Source organism: Squalius cephalus (genome assembly GCF_949319135.1).
Source record: "Squalius cephalus genome assembly, chromosome: 6".
Taxonomy (NCBI): Eukaryota; Metazoa; Chordata; class Actinopteri; order Cypriniformes; family Leuciscidae; genus Squalius; species Squalius cephalus.
In genome coordinates this window covers 6,289,699-6,308,056 of record NC_137127.1, presented here as the reverse complement: position 1 = coordinate 6,308,056, position 18,358 = coordinate 6,289,699, and the positions used below count along the sequence as shown (strand labels likewise).

At 35.9% G+C, this 18,358-nt stretch overlaps 1 protein-coding gene across 6 annotated transcripts in view; it reads left to right on the top strand.

Moving 5' to 3' along the window:
• The window catches only part of tp53i11b (tumor protein p53 inducible protein 11b), a 68,537-nt gene that overhangs the window by 33,195 nt on the left and 16,984 nt on the right, over nucleotides 1-18,358 (top strand). For 3 of the 6 annotated variants that reach the window (XM_079875004.1, XM_079875003.1, XM_079875005.1), the window contains exon 2: nucleotides 16,011-16,157. The exons of the other annotated variants lie outside the window; for them this stretch is intronic. The gene's annotated coding sequence lies outside the window, so the exon portion shown is untranslated. The remainder of the gene's footprint in view (nucleotides 1-16,010; nucleotides 16,158-18,358) is intronic. 6 annotated transcript variants of the gene reach the window in all.

Below are 18,358 nucleotides of genomic sequence, written 5' to 3'. Positions count from 1 at the left end.
ATTCGCTCCTTAGTGGTCAGCTGATGCAGTGTGTGCCAAAATCAAAATTTCTGATGAGATGTAAAGGAAAATATCTAGTGAAAAATGAGAATGTTATGTTACCCCTCATCGTCCATCGCGATGTTTCACTGAAGACATCGTCTGATGACATTGGTAGACATCGCCCCAACCCTAGATCTGAGGTACTTTAATGGCTCAAAGGCTGTGTTGACAATGCCAGAATGCGCAGCCAATGGTCTTCAACTTCCTGCTAGTGTACTGTGAATGTCTGTTTCTGTGCTGTGACTGAGGAGATCCGGTGTCATTTGTTGTTTGCTTCAGCAGAAGTACATTGGTCGAAAGATCAGGCGTATGCTGGGAGGGACAAGATGTTTGAGTGGCTTTTTTTTTCACACTTTCATCACATTAGCACGAACAGAGGCTTAATGAGCTGTCAGCAAGCTGCTGCCACTCACGTGGGCCAACCTCTTCTGAACGTCCTGGGAGGGAGGCTTTCTGTGTGTGTGTTCGTCCTGCCATCCTCCACTTGATGAAGGGTGAAATGGCTTAAGACAGAGTATTATTATTCTTGCACTCTAACCATTTCCAAACAAAGCTGAATCATCTACTCTGCAAATGTTTTGATTTCAAGTCCATCTATCTCTGCATGCTTGGAGCGCAAACGACATGAGTTTCACACACCCACTCAGAGAGAACAAACTAGTCTATATATACTGTATGTAACGTCAATACGTGTGATCCTTTAATCTCTCAATGCCTATAGAGCTGTTTATTTCGAGTCCTAAAACTCTGAAGAGTATTATGGGTTCCCTTAGGAGTTTCTTGAATAGTGGTTTTTGATTTATGAGTAAAATAAGGTGTGTGGTTAACATTACTTGAGGAAAATTTCACATTTTGTTCTACAACAGAAATGTATGCTGTGCAGCTACAGCAAAGATGTGAGTTTTTGTGCTTATGTAAGGGCTCAGGGTCTGAAATTAACTTTTTAACCTGCCAGCAAAGGTGGATGGTAGATAAAAAAAAAAAAATTAAAGCAGTTTTAAAGCAATCTTTTGCCTTATTTGTTTATTGAAGAAACAAGGCAATGCTTGTTAAATATTTAGGTGTATTCTCTACATTTTGTGTGCTAAGTAAGGGATAATATACATCCAGCTGATGTTAGGATGCAAGTTATTCTGATTATTGCATGGCTTGCGACATAAATATATAATTAGTGTTGGGGAAAGTTACTTTTAAAAGTAATGCATTACAATATTGTGTTACTCCCTGAAATGTCATCATTATACAGATATAGACATTGTTGATTTGACAAAGCAATTGCCATCCAAAACAACATTGGACCCCATTGACTTTCATTGTATGGACAAAAACTGTTTTTAAAGTATCTTGTAATCCATTTTTGGGTGAACAATATCTTTAAGTTAAGGCACACAGCTTTTTCAAAATGTACATTTGAGGTACATGGAACATGTAGTTGATTCAATAGATTAATTATTACAACACATTCACAAAGGAACCCATAGTGAATTAGCCCCCCGGTTGGTCTACAAATTGACGTCATGACTGAGTGGCTGTGTTTGTGTGAACTGTGGCTTATCACGCTGGTCAAAGTAAGAAAGATGTCTTGATGACCCTTTTGAGTAATGCTGGAGGGTGGTTTCCTGCCTGCATTGGTATGAATCACAGTGCTGTCTGTTTATTATATAAAAGTCCAATTAAGAGGGCAGCTTTGCTTGTTTCAGTGTGTTAAATGTGCAGTGGCTTGTGTGCATGGCATGCTTGTTTCCTTTTGCATTGATTGTTGTCTTTGGTGTATGCACTTGTTTGTGTCTTGAAATTAACTGAATTGTTTGGTCAGACTGCAATCCATCAGTTACAGTTATCTCATTATATTTTAAATGTCACTTGAGATATTGTGGCAGTGTCCTGTCTGATGTCATTATTTACAGAGATTGCTGACAGGGTGTCACTTTCTGGCTCCTCGATGAAGATTGTGGATGGATGTACAACTATCTGGTAGCATCAGGCCTAATGTCATCATGTCTCTAGGGACGTACCGCTGGTCTGTTGATTAAACCAAATGACAGCTTGTGTATTATTTATCAGCCAAAAGGGGAGACATCTAATGTCAGTGGATGATCTTATACAAGACCTGTTGACTGCCTGCAAGAGACTCGGCTGGATTTGTTAGTGCATCCACCTCCTGTGCATTTGGCTCAGTGTGACGTGGATTGACTTTGCATTTGCATTGATTTTGTTTTTATCATTGTACAAAGATATATTCTCCGTGCAGGTAGCTGAGGTACAATAGTTCCTCTGGGAGTGAGAAATGAGAATGAGAAATCAGTACACAACATGCTAAATGTAAAAAAAATCAGCTGGTACATTTACATAATACCAAATAATTCACAATAAAATAGTTTCCTTCATTTCTTTCCTGAAGCAGATGCAGTAGCATTGCATGTTCAGTTAAGCTCACTGATATTATTTGACTAAGTTGAACCAGTAACCAATAAACCCTGAAAACAGGGATGTAACGCTACATTGTTATGTTGAGATATTGCGATATAAAAATGTGACTATATCTGAATTTATTGAAAGGATAGCCCTTTGAGATGTAATATCTCATTTTCAAGGGGTCCTATATGTAAGGGAGTCCCTTACATATATAGTATATGTAAACTAGGCTATATGATATGCAATGTCCAAGCTTAACGAAATGTGACACACTAAGACAACAGGAAATTCTGAGGACGCACACCAAGTTTAGCACAATTCTGCCAAAAGGGGGGCGCTACAACTAAAAAACTATTATAACTCTAACCAAAAGATCCATTAAGTTGAAAATTGGTATGCATCTTCTTTAGTGAACATCCTTACATATGCTGTAATATGACTCGGATACTTCAAAAAACATAACCGCCAGCAGCCAATCAAATTTCAGCAGCTAATAACATCAAATCTGAATGCCCTACCATTACAAAAATGGACATATTTGTACATTGTGTGAAAATGAATATATGTACCAAATTATGTGAAAATTGGACTCAAGGTGGCGTTATAATAAGCAACGTTAAATTTTAGCTAATAATTCTGTAACCGTGTGGGACAGAATCAAAATTCTCGTTTCTTCTGAATTCTTGCTTTAAGCCCCAACAATAGCACATTAAAAATACTGCTGTCCATTTAAAATGAAGAGACAAGTTTGTCTTCTTCACAATAATATATATTGTACAAATTCTATAAAGAGTAAAGACACTTATTTTTTTGTTGTGGTATGAATAATAAAGTAAACACTTATGTGTTGAACGGCAAGCATAAGGTTAGAAGGCAATACATAAACAGTAGAAATAAATTATAAAATGATAGGGGCGTTTGAGATAAATGCTTCAGATAAATAAAGTTTTGAGCTGCAAAACTTCACATTATTTGAAATGGTCCTGTCCATGTTTTTTATCTAAATTTAAATGTTGAATATGAATCCACACATAAATCAAATATATTTTGATCAAACCCTAACTTTCAATGAAGATTCAAGATGGTCTTTGCTATAAAAACCACAACATAAGATACGTTTCAGTTGAATCGCTAATCATGTACATGGGCCATTGGTGCTTGGTCCCCGATTACTGCCGCTTGCGGCTATATTTGTTTATGTATTTATTTGCTTGTTTGCATGTCATTTGCTAATGTATAAGGTCATGTAGTCACAATCAGAGATTTTCTCCTCAGTAAAATCCAGTCACAAGTGGGCTCAGGAGATGTATTTGAGATGCACTTTAATATCCTTTGTAAATGTCAGTCGGTCTTGTGATCGAATTGCCCAAAGTGAATGTAAACAGAGCCTACAAGAATGTAACCATCCAGCACCATAGAAAACAGAGCGATTTTCAACGAAAGGACACTAGAAGCTGGACACATCTTTTTGAATTACAAATAAGATGGAATTGAATTGATACAGTTGCATGACTGATTTGAATTTGACTTAATTTATTATTTGATTAGTTTACTTTCTGCATATAAAATGCTTTGTCTTACAGGTGCACCAACAAAACACAGTTTGCACTTAGTCTCTCAGTCGTGTTTCTGTGTAAATGTAGGTAATGTTTACTGCTGAGCTCTGCCGAGGGAGCCAATGTCTCAGCTGGGTGCATCAACAAGAACGTTCCACTTTTTTGGCCTGTCACTCACAGTAAGCTCCTGTGACAGACCATGAATTGGTGTAAATAGACAAGTGCAGGAAAGCTCCTCAAGCTCAAACAGATAGAAAAACTCATCACAACTGTCCTGATGCAGCAAATGTAGGAAATGCCATTCAGTTTATCACTGCTGATGTCTTTTTCATGGCCTCTGTACGAGTGACTGTGAAATCAGTGCTGTGACAATTACATAATTCATTAAAACTGCGAATGTGTAGTACTAGGTGTGCCACCCATATTAGTGCATTTTACTGTGAAATGTTCATAAAAGTATGAGAGACGGAGTGCTAATAAAAATACCAATTATGAAATGAATGCTTCCTTAATTATGAAAGCTGTGATTGCTGAAACTGGAAGTTCTGTAGTAGTAATCAAGAGAATTTACTATCTTTAATTAAATATATATTGTAGCCTTGTGCAAATATGTTCCACCACTCTAATAATTGTATGTTATTACTGCAGTCTGCTGTAGGGCCTGAAATTCATGTCTGAAAATGAGGAAATTTACCCCCTTATATGCCCCATATAAAAGGGGTTTTAAAGGGGTCATGACATGAGAAATCAAATTTGCCTTGAACTTTTGACATGTAAGAGATCCTTGTACCATTAAAACGTCCTCCGCATTATAAACAAAGCATTTATTTAATCAAGCTCCAGAAACGTCTCTGTTTGATTTTGCGGGATCTGTGACGTCACATAGGCAAATACATTTGCATATGACTGCCTCCAGAGCAAGACCTCGACGAATACTTATGCATCATCGCACCATAGGCCCCGCCCACTGGTGTTCAGTCGCTTAACGGCTGATATTTGCCTACACTAGATGTGAGTGTCACATCAATAAACCCAGATGCTGTCGACACTGATACAGTATACTGATGCGCGTTCAGTTTCTGACACTCCACACACTTGAGTCTGACGTCAACTGGACAATTGAAAGAACGTTTGCTTTGAGGCGTCCAGTTTAAATGTCCAGTTTATGTTTGTTCGGAGCATTTTGTTTTGTTGAAACTTTTGCTGAAAGATGAAGCAGCCGACTTTATTGAATCTGACAGTAGCTGAATGACACTGTAAGAAAATGATTTCATAATGCTTTGACAGTCTTTTTGTGCAAAAAACTTCATTAACATTATAAGTAAACCTCAAGGAACATTAAAATAAAATAAAAAATCCATGTCATGACCCCTTTAATTATAATTATATAGAGCTTTTAATTGCAATTATACATGCTAAATTGCAACTATTTCGTTATACATTGTATAACAAATGCTATATAGCAAACAACTTTTTGTATTAGGGCTACACCACAGATTAGCAACTGCAGCAAATAGCTTATTTTTGCTCAGTTTGTTTTTTGGTTGTTGGAAAACTGAAGTGTTTTTGTTTTTTCCTTCTCGAGTATGACCTCCATATTCTCCTATATCATGCTATTTAAGCATTGTTTTCTCCCATACATTTTCCCACAAGTGGTCTGTCTCCTTCCCCTTATTCTGTCTCTACAAATGTTTATATTGTTGTTCTTGGCAGAGATTTCCTTACAAAACTGACCTTTAAAATGAGTGCAAGAGATATTTAAATCCACAAGTCTGTAATCTTAAAAATAGCTGGTTTAAATTTTACATTGGCAACAGATACAATCCTGAGAGAGGAGACCTCACTGCTGAATCAGTTATCAGTACAATCATTCATTATATATAAAGTATGAATATGTAAATAAACATGGAGTCAAGCAAACCATAACAAACAAAACCATAAGTGATTGATGCACAGATAATACTTGTAACGTACATCCCAGATGGATGTGTAGAGAGAGATGGAGATGCAACAGGTGTGTTGTGAAGATGATAGAGTGTGTTTTAATGAGGTCTCTTCAGCAGCTGCACGGCAACATTTACTGCTCTGCAAGCTTACACAGTGCAAGCCGAGACACGCTGGTGTAAACATGGAGTAAAACATGCCTTTTGTAAGTCAAATGAATGTATACATTGAAAACCATTAGTTGATAAATGTCCACAGCTTTACATTTTCTACAGCATTGTAAACCGAGCACCTCATTAGTTATTTTAATCCACTTGTATAGTTTTGACCAAAATGTTTATTTTCATTTCATCCTGCAGTCTATCTTTAACAGACGTTGAGTTTGAATGTGTAAGAAATCTTTTGCTTTACTTGCTTTACTGAGAGAAATTCAGTTTGTGTAGCAGTAGCCATACAAGGAGCTCTTCAGTGCCTAAAAAAAGTTAGTTTCAGGAGTTCAAAGCAGCTTGCAAAAGTGACCTTTCCCGGAAAAGTTTGCTCCGGCTGGTAAACCACCATCGGTCCGTGGCGATTATGTAATTGGTCGGTGTGCTTTGGGGCTAATTCCACCAGCTGTGCGTAAGTCACAGCCTAGGTTTGACGTAAATGGGCACTAAATTACAACTTGCACTACTAAATATTTTTGCGTTGCATCATTAAACTTAGTTTAAGCACAACTACACAAACTGAATATTTCTGGGAAGCCTCCGAACAGGAGTAATAGTTGTAATAAACTAGCAGACTGACTGAACTGCATCAATAAGCTCTTATTTTACCCGACAGACTTCAGTTATTTGGACCTGTGTGATAATGCTTACAATTACACTCGCTTACATTTTAAGAGAGAGATCATTATGGGAATAAATTACTTTGTTAGCGGCAGCTCTTCAACACAAACTCGTCGTCTCTGTGTGCATCACTCCGTGTTGTGCATGTAAAAAAATCAGTCATAATAAATAAATGTAATTTCTTGTAATTGTTTTTTTCTGTATCAGTAGTTATTTATTGAGCCTTATTAATTTCAAATACAGTTTCTTGGTATTATTTGCATGTAATTTAAATATTGTTATTCATGATTGAGTAGTATTGTATTTTATGGAAGCTTATTTTTACCGTTAGTGACATGAGGCAAAAGAAGCTAGAATGAAGGATAAACTGAAATTCACAGCATTTTAACAACCTCTTCTCATGTATTTGAAGGCTGCTATTGGATCATTGAAGGTATATGACATTTTATATTACTTAAAGGCGCTCTAAGCGATGTTGGGTGACGTCACTTCTTGTTGACGTTCGAAGTATTGTCAAACAAAACTGAGGCTAGCTCGACCCTCCCTCCTCCTCATCCCGTCCCCTCCCCCTCCCTTCCGTGCTTCCTGAAACAGTCATGAATTCAGGACTTCGCGCGTTCCTTCTCCTTTTCTTTCTTCTTTGGCTATTTGTTCCATCGGAACGTCGTCTCTTTGGTCGTGTGTCGGCCATATCGAAATTCTCAAGAATATAACATTTTAACGTTAGTCGTTGTCGTTGTCTAGGACATCTCTCCTAGCTAACTTGCCTCTTCATGCTTCTCTCTCCTCCACTCCCCCCTTCATGTGCACACGTACTAACCCCCAACCCCCAAGCCCAAATTATTCTTGTCGGTTATTGGCTGGAACACTGTTTGTTATGTTTCGTGGTCCAGGCTGGGCCAGTTTGTTTTTCTTCCCGTTTGTGGAGCCTGGGCTGTCTACAGAGACCGCGTTTTTTTTAAGTGTGTTTAGGGGACAGGCAGCTAGCGGATAGTGAGGAGATGATTTCTGTATGTGACAAAAAATATTTTGGCCTAAAAAACGTGTGACATCGCTTAGAGCACCTTTAACAGAGAGCTTACAACCTACTAGCTACGTTAGTAGGGCCCTATAAAATCCGTTTTATTTTTTCCCAAATTCCGTTTTTTCCGTTTTAATTTTTGCAAATTCCGTTTTTTCCGTTTTAATTTTTGGGAATTCAGTTTTTTTTTACCCTTTACTGTTATTTTAGTCGTAAAAAGAGTGTTTTTAATGTTAATGATTAAAATGTACACAAATAAAATAGGAATGACCCTAAATTTATTGAGGTAACAAACAAAATTCTCATTTTAAGAGGTGTTAAATGTGGTTTGGTTTGTTTACATTAGTGAATGTATTAGGCTAACTAACATGAACCACGAGCAATACATTTGTTACTGTATTTATTAATCTTTGTTAATCTTAGTTAACCCTAACCCTGTATTTTTATTATGTTACTTCACACAGTGCATTAAGCTAACTAATGTTAACAAATACAACTTTTCATTTAAATAATGTAGGCTACTAAATGGTGAAATTAACATTAATAAAGATTAATAAATGCTGTAGAAGTGCAGTTTATTAATAGTTAATGTTAACTGATCTAGTTAACTAGAGTTTAATAAATGGAACCTTATTGTAAAGTGTTACCGATTTTGTTGTACACCGAACCGATTCAGTGTTGGACAGATCAGTTAACCATTCATTAAAGTGAATCGGTTCAAAGGAGTCATTAGTTCGAGAGTCGGACGTATCATTAGCAGACTTGTACGCGTTGTGTGATTATCCCGGCAGTTAGGACATCGCACAAGATTTGTCAACACAGAAAACATTTCATCATTGGATAGGTTTTGTTTAGTTTATTGAAAGTGTTTTTTATGTCAGCTGAATGGGCGGAACGCTTTTCATAGAAGAAGGAAAGGTAAAAAAGTTTTTTTTTTTGCACAATTCACACCCAGCGGTAGCCTAATTCAGGAAAAAAAATATCCGAATGCTCCACGTTAAACTTCGTTCTTCCCATCTTTTACCATTGTGTCAATTCTCAATTGATTTAGATTAATAAGCGCGAGGGAGTGAGAGAGAGCAAGACAGTTTGAAGACGCGCGCGCGACCGGGCCTCTCTCTCTTCTTTCAGTAATATGCGATTTTCCTCAGACATACGTTTTTCTCCCACACAAAAACAGAATTTTATTCCAAATATGTAAAATTCCGCGAAATTCCGCGTTGACGCTAGATTCCGCGTTAATTTGCCAATTCCGCGATTCCGTCCGCGATTCCGTGATCGCGGAAATTATAGGGCCCTACGTTAGCCTTATGAACAAATAGTGCAGCCACATAAAGTACAGAGTTACAAACTAGTTATTAAGCCTCTTGTGGGGACTTTACATTCCAATTCAAGTTAGAACTTGCGAGCAACCCCACCTTGGTCGGTATCTATGTCGCTATGATCAGATGCTTTCTTAATTGCTGTTGCTTTCTCACCACTGTCATTTTGTTGTGTTTTTATTTTGTTATTGAAGGGAAACTCACAGCACATATTTACATATCATCTAATTGTTCACTAACAGTTATACCAAACTTCTTTTTACCCCTAAGTGAAGAACAAAAAAGAACATGCCAAATTATTAAATTGGGCCACGTGCTAATAATTAATTACCTTGTTTAAGTTAAATCAGAACGAGGGAATGAATTAGTTCAGCATGGCCACAAATTACTAAAATGAGGGAACGAATTAAACAATCGTGGGAACAAATTCATAATTGGTGGCCACGCTTTAACTAAAACGAGTGAACGTATTTTTGGCCACCATATATATATTTCTGTCCACATGTCATGTGCGGGGCTCCAGAGAAGTAAATGAACTGAAAAGCTGCTATCGGTTTGACATTTGTGTGTTACCAGGTTTAATAACTTCTGTGCCGGCTTGTGCTCGTCCAGCAGCTGGTTAGCTTTAGGAGGAGATTCCTTGCTTTGTTTTTGTCATGTTGTCACAAGCTGTCAATTAGAGGCCTGTTCCTTTTAGCCTGCAGCTTATTTGCCCTTTTCTCACAAACCCCCTGACTTTGTCAAGAGGATGACATGATGCCAGCAATTATTGTAGCAACCCAATGGACTCTGAGTGTAATCTTATGATGGTTATCAACTAGTTTTGCTTCCAGAACCAGATTTTACATTGAATGACCAGAGGCATATGGAAAAAAGAAAACCAAGTATGGAAAAATATTTGTGGTTCCAGACTATTCCCCCTCTTCCGTTTCAGCGCATGCCATCACTTCAAGAAAACCAATGAAAAAACCCCCAGAGAAAATAAAAATATTTACATATGACTGTATATACCAAACATAATGCTGAGAATAATGTTGTACGAACCATTTATGTTAAATATGTGCATAAAAATATACAGATAGGTTTGGATATTTGAGTCTGGATAAGAATGGAATTTTGAAATAGAAAATGTGTAACCCTGATTAATGGGAATATCAGCCATATTACCAAGTGAAAGATGAATTTCTACCAAAATACCATTAAGTTTAATTGTGAGGCAGCATGTTGCCAAATTTGTTAATATTAACATAAACGCATTTAAAATCACACATTGAAATTTTATTGCTAGTATCAGCCACATTGCCAAGCGAATGATGAATTTGTACTGAAATGCCATTTAGTTTTATTTTATTTTATTTTTTTACTTTAAAAAACTATAGTAAAAACAAAAATGTCATGCTTTTAGGATCCACTAAACAATTAGGCACTAATAATATATATATATATATTAGAAATATAAGAAATGTAATTTGTGCCAAAATTCACTCCTAACTTTTGAATGGTCGTCAATGGGGATGCATTTTTTTTTGTTCCAGAAAGTCTGTTAGCGTCAACCATGGCCTTGTAATCTTAGTCTAAAATAATTTCAGCTGTAATGTTAATGGAGAACATGATCTCACTGAGCAATGAGAGAGATGCATTTGCAAGAATGAACACCCAGATCAGAGGCACGTCTATGTCTGACAGATGCTTTCAGGAAATAAAAGGATCATGCTTTGTCCCAGTGTTTAGGACTAATGGACCAGCAACCGTACATCGGGTTGTAGCTGTTTGTTAAAATGCGCAAATTTCAATGATATTGTGTATAAAATGAATTTAGACGGTGCTTTGATAAAAGACTTTTTAATTAAAATGTTGTCGTGGGTGACGAATGCCATTCAGCCTCTGCACAGTCTTTATTTGAGGTGTTTACTTATTAAGAGTTATGATTCTACTCTGAAGATGGATGATAATTGAATGCAAAGTCAGTAAGCCACAGATCCTACGGAAGAGTCACGCTTTGAGACGGATGTAGTCACTTTGCTTCTTGATAATGATTAATGGTTTTTCCAACAAAGGTTGCCTTGCTAGTCTATAGATATAATACATTAATTATGCATTTATTTTTCAGCTAGGTTTTATATTTTATATACAGGTCTTAGTATTTTATTTATTTATTTATTTATTTTCAATAATATTTGTTTTGCATCCCTAGCAGTGATGTATTAAAGTGTCGCAGATTTTCAACCCGCTTTGTATTGTAACAATGTTGGTGGTATATTTAAATGAACAATGTTTACTCGTTCTCCTTGTTACCGAGAAATTCACGTTAATGTGTCAGAGAGTCTGCCGGATGACTTTTGACCCAGGGCTTTCGTGAAAACTGCAGATTATTCTTCTGAATATTTGTGTCCCCGCCCACAGACAGTCGGATCGACAGAGGGTTATTAACAGAACAGTACGGGTAGTTTTATTACTGAAAAGTGTATTGTACTATGTCTACTCTTTAAACAGCATAATGTTAAAAATGAAACACTATGGCTTGAGCTTTTGCTTCTGGCGGTTTCTACAAACACAGAGGTTTTCAGATTTCGCAGCATTCTCTCTGTATTTCTGATTCTTTGCAGGCTTTATCCACTGTCTAAACGCGCTGGATCCTTCACTGGAAACTGAAAGTAACTCACTCCCGCTAAACATTTACTCCTTGAATTATTGCACCCGCGAACAATACGACACCAGTATGACTAAAAGTTTGCTACGAAGTATTTCCTACTAAAGCAAGGTGGTATTTGACTCTGCCTTGGCATCTTGTCACAAGGTTATTATACACAAGGTTTGCATTTTTAAATTATTTTTTATTTTAATATCATTTTCAAATTTCGTTTCATTAATAGTTTTAGTTTAGTTTTTATTTTGTGAACATATTTCTGTTTAGTTTTTTATATATTTAGTTTCAGTTTTAGTTTTAGTAATTATAGTTTAGCAGAGTTAACAGAACACTTCCAGTTAGACATTTCATTTCAGCAAAGTTTATTGTTCGCAGTTTACAGTTAACTCTTGTGCGTCTTAATAATAAAAATAAAATAATTGTTTGAGTTTGAACAAAGAACCAAACAAATGCAGCTTAAAAGTATAGAAGTAAAAATTATTCATTCAAACTCATTCATATTATAGATGAAATCTTGTTAAATGTGTATAAGAAAGAAAAAAATGTGTATGATTATTCAGATTATCCTTTTATGGTTATTTCTATGATTAATCCTTTCAAACATATTATTCTTCTATTGATCAATTTATGCTTTTTATCTATTGTATCTTTTAATATCATATACTCACAGTTATACTCATTTACATGACATTTAGTTGACTTCTACTCTGAAAATGTACGTCCATTTGTGGGCTAGACATGCCATTTGTTTTTTTCCGTTTTCTGCTCAGTGTGGTATCCTGTCTAATATGTGTGGTATCTTGTTTATTATTAAGTTTTTAGATGGTTATCTTACCTGGAATTAAGGTGCAGCTGTATTTAAGGTCTAGACATGATGGCCATTTCTGCTACTTAAGGTTGGTTCACATAGAAAGCGTTTTTGCTTTGAAAAATGTGAAAAAGTGCAAGGTCTCGAGATGCGTCTTTTTAAAAGTTGAACTTATTTTAACTTGAGTGCCGTGTTTTTAGAACGTAGTGTCATGCGCGAGACGCTGAAAAAGTCTGTGTAGCGTGTTTACATTAAAAAATAAAGTATAATAAAGTTTATTTTAGTTTGCGAAAATGTTTTTTGACCAATAGTTTTAGTCTTAGTTTCAGTTTTCATTTATGAAAACTAAACATAACATAGTTAAACAATATACATAGTACTATGTACTAACACATTTTTAAAAATACCTGCATGTAATTACAGCTGTAATTAATTTATGTAATTACATTTGTAATTACAATGTTGACCCTTTCCTTACACCTTAACCCACCCTTAAACCTTCCCATACCACCACACCTGTCCCTAACCTTACCCGCATCACACCTCAATAGCAGCAAAAGTGTTTTACAATACAACATGGACACAATAAGTACATTGTACCTACTTTTCGATGTAAGTGCATAGTACTTAAAGCCACTTAACACTTGCCACTGTTGCCTTTGGCTTGCTCAGTTGGGGATATTTTGGGGATATTTAATTTAATTTTATCAATCAATAAATTCCACTAGAAACAAACCTTGTTGTATTATTTTAATTTAATACTGTGAAGCTGCTTTGATACAATCTGTATTGAAAAGCGCTAGACAAATATACTTGACTTGACTTGACTTGACTTAATATAAAGTGGGACTGTATTATTAATTAATTAATTAATTATTTATTTTTTCATTTGCACATTCATTCATTCATTCATTCATTCATTCATTTATTTATGTATTTGTATGTTTATTCAATTATTTGATCATTTATTTATTTAACCCCCCCCCCCCCCCCCTTAATTTTTTGGCTCTGGCACCAATTTAGTCCTTTTTCTTGCTTAAAATTGCTTTTAGCATTTGTAAATATTTTTATTTTTTTACAAAACCATAAAGAGAATGACATAATGTGTGTGTATGAAGTAATTAATAATTGCGATCATTTTTATGTCCAGAGATGCATATGACTGAATGAGAAATAGCCTAGCACTCATTTTATTGTATTATATGTTTATAAGATGCAAGGGCTGTGTATTATTTTTTACCTCACACAAGCAATTTTATGTAGCAACAGAGGGCTAATTAATGCTAATGATGATTGCATTCTTGTTTCATTCATTCGGCTTCATTCATTCGGCTTAACTGGCAGTTCTAATATTAAGTCAAATAATTTATTTATAACATGAGTTATCCTAGATTGATGAAGTTGTCCATGACGTGACTGAAGTTATAAAGATCCATTCAGATCACATGCTATCATGATCATCCTCTTTGTCATATTGTATACATGTTTAATATCCCCAACATACTGATGCTGAGGAGAAATGCTTTGGGGGGCTTTTGTCCTGCAGCTAAATATCTTTCATTCACTCACACAAGCATGTACTTGTCTGTTTTCCCTGCAGTTGCAGTGTGTTGCTGTTTAGCAAATCCATTAATATTTAATTCCTCCTTTATATGCTCAACACCAAATGCTGAAGTCTTCCCAGTGTGTCTGGATGATTTTTTAAATGAACAAAGAAGCCTTAGCTTCATCTTTCCATCTGTCATTAGCTTCAGAATTCTATATACAGTAGCCACACTTTAAAAATTCAGCATCACATGGAGCCTTTAACCTGACAAAGCCAGACGCTAAAACTCGCACACGGCCGCGAGATCTTTAACTTGCGTCAAAGGCTTGATTTGACCGCCAGAAGAATAACAATGGGGTGAGTTGTCAAGATGAACAGAGCCTTGTCACAGAATATATACTTTCGATAATGAGGGAGGGTGCCAAATGCGCAATCTGAGGGGTTGCTAGGCAACTGCATCAGCATCACTCCAGCAGCCTCATGTCAAGAAACGCATTGGAACGACGCATTTGAATGGCATCGCCCGGCTCATTTATGTGATTTGCTGTACATTGATTGAGGGCAGCTTGGCCCATTGCCTGCCTCTTATCTGTGATGTTAAATTCACACACAGGCTGAATCGCTCCGCAAAGCAATTAATTCATTCATTGTTTTCCTGTGAGGATCAGCTGATGTGTGTTTTTTTAAATGCAGATGCCAATATGTTTGCTTGATAATATGCAAAGCTTTATGTTTTTCGTGTTTGTTCAATGAACCATTAAGAATTATTGCACATGCAACACTCTTCAGTGTAGCATGATCCTTCAGAAATGATTCTAATCATTCTATTTTGAAAACAGTTGCAGCTTAAAGCAACACTAAAGATTATTTTTTACCTTAAAAAAATTTCCAAAATCGTTTCAGTGGTTCATCAAGTTGTAACAGGGTGAAAGGCACTTCTGCATTCGCTTTGCGGCCCTATATCTATGCAAGCTTGCCAGATCGGATAGCGTTTCTGTAGTTCGAATGAGACATAAGAAACTACAAATTCGACTTGCTTTGCGGCAAGCATTACAATAGTCATTATTTAGTTTTTCTTCGTTTCTGATGTCGCAATATATAATACTTTCATAAAATCATGCAACATTCTCTACCTTGTCTGTGGACATTTTTCATTCCAAAGCCGGTGCTGGATAAACAGCGAGCGTGCGTGCGAGGCTGCGGTAGGCTAAATTATTTACAACAGCGGTAATAGACAATTCCGCTTCCAACCTGTAGGGGGACAGAAGAGGAAAAGTTCTTTGGTGTTGCTTTAATATTTTTGTGGAACCATTTTTTAAAATTCAAATGAACTGTATCTTGAATAGAAAATTATTGGGAAAAAAATATGTTTTTGATTATTGATCAATTTAATGCATCCTTGCTGAAAAAATAAAATGACTGACCCCAAACTTGGTAATATTTTGGTAACATTAATTATATATTTAAGTTATTTACTGTATATTGTAAATTCTGTGTGTGTACAGTTTTAAACAGTGCATTTCAAATGGATACCTTTATTATTAATTATTATATTATTCATAACTGTATTATTCACAGCATTTCAATTACATGTTCTATCTTTAAATTAGTAGCCTGTATATCTATGATTGAATAAGTTTCATCTGTTGGTTTTGGTAGGTTTCATCAGTCTTGGACCGAGTGACCAAAAATGATTGCAATATGTTGCAGTGACTGATTTATTAATTCATGTCTATGATTTAATTATTCAAATCTATGATTTAATTCCATTTTTTTTATCTACTGGTCTGATGACATCTTCATTAGTACTGAAATGAATACTGCTTCTACATCTTGCTGTCTGAAGAGCACACTGGTGATGACTGTACTTTTGCTCTTGCAGCTTCCTGAACACCTTCAGGCTCAATAGTGCTGGAGCCTCAGACACATTTCATCCTTTTCCTAATCGATTGTGACACCGAACTCCTCTCTCCCTCTGCTGGGGGAGCACTCGCCGTCTGTACCTCTGCTGTCCAGTACACGAGAGCAGGTGACTGGAGTACACACACTGAAAGTCACCTGAGATATAATGTTCCTGCTGACCAAGTACATGCTATAGTCATGTCTACATCTGACATTCAGATGTCCTTTTTCTACAAAAACTACATCACTGGGGAACAAAGGTCTCGCATATCACAGATGTGACCCTGGATCACAAAACCAGTCTTAATTCGCACGGGTATATTTGTGGCAATAGCCAACAAAACATTGCATGGGTCAAAATTAACTTTTTTTTTTTTTTTTTGCCAAAAATCATTAGGATATTATGTAAAGATCACTTTCCATGAAGACATTTTGTAAATTTCCTACCGTAAATATATAAAACATTTATTTTTGTGAGTGAATGCAGCACAATCGCGAACATAAATGGACAACTTTAAAGGAGATTTTCTCAATGTTTTGATTTTTTTGCACCCTCAGATTTTAAAGTAGTTGTATAGGATAGTAGTTTTCCTATCCTAACAAACCATAAGCATAACCACCTTGGAAAAAGCTTATTTATTAAGCTTTCATATGATGTATAAATCTCAATTTCAGAAAATTGACCCATGTGACTGGTTTTGTGGTCCAGGGTCACAAATGTGAAAAGTAATGTCCAAATAACAGGAAATCACATTGCAGACATGGGAAATAAATCCACAACTGCGAGATATAAATTTGCATTGTGTCCTCATGTCAGGACGTTCATATCCATGTTCTCTATAGAAGTGCTGTCCCCGAATTGACCGCAAACATGCAGCAGGAACTAAGGAGCTTTTAAAAACTGATATTCTCTCACGTGAAGTCTTTTTACTGCCTTTTTGAGAGAAAAATATAATTAATTCCCTTGAGTAATCCTTTGCCTCACAGAGATTCACTGTCACTATCATACACACAAAATTAATTACTTGACGTGTCGACTAATTCATCTTAATTAATCGCACATCAAATTTGGCTGAGAAATTACCTCCAGAAGATCATTTAAAGTCATTAATGTGTGAAATGAGAAAAGCATCAAATAGACATTACAAGTGGCTTTAGATTTTTTTTTATTTGATTCAACATAGAATTTATTACACATAAACTTTTAGGCTACAATGGCTATGATTTACTTTTTTCAGAAGCTGCATATAATTGGTATTCAGATATATTTACACTGCAATTACATCTGCATAAATAATGCCATGTGATTATTGGGATTTAAATGGGTATAAAAAGAATAGTTCTCTCAAAAATGAAAATTTTCGAACTCATGTCGTTTCAAACATGTATGGCTTTCTTTGTTCTTTGGAAAATAAAAGAAGGTATTTTGAGAAATGTCAGTGGGAATTTGGGAAGTCAATGGTAAACAATTGGGATTTAAACTATTGAGATCTGGAAACGGCAAACATAGTAGTAGAGGCTTGTTCAGCAGTCTGTAATATTATGTCTCCTCTTTTTTTTTTCCCCGACAAATATAAATACAGATTTTGGAAAAAGGTTTTATTTTTATTACATTTTAGTCTCGTCTTTTTTCGTCAAAGATATTGCATGTCACAGTTATTGTTTGATAACCGTATTGTCGTCTTGTCATCATCTCATCTTAGTCATGGGGGAAAAAAGCATGTCAACAAACATGTCATAGTGTTTGTTAGCAAAATTAACAGTATTTCACTATTGGTCAGATGGCCCAGTCTTTTGTAATTGGTCTATTGTGTGTGTCGAAAACAAAACAGCCTTCACCTTATCTGAATTTGTGTAATAGTTCACAATATTACTATTTAAAAATATTTTAACATGTTTTTTTTGTTTTTTTTACTGTGATAGCAAAGCTAAATTTTCAGCCATTACTCCAGTCCATAATCCTTCAGAAATCAGTACATGATCCCTCAGAAATCATTATAATATGCTGATTTGGTGCTGTGCCCAATTTGACTGCAAATGTGCCACAGGAACCGAGGATCTTGTCAAGACTTGTTATACCTCATGTGATGTTGTTTTACTGCCTTTTTGAGAGCAAAATATAATTGATTCTCTTGAGTAATCCATTGCCTCATAAAGGTTCACTGGTTTGTCAGGACAGCCTGGTGCGCAAGAGGATTGCGCATAGTAAAGATCTTGTCTTGTTAGAAGAAGAGTGAGAACTCCATTCCCAGTGCAAACGAGAACATGCATGAGCATGAAGTGACAAATCAGATCTCATCTTGTTCTCTCACTCCTCTTCTCCTCTGT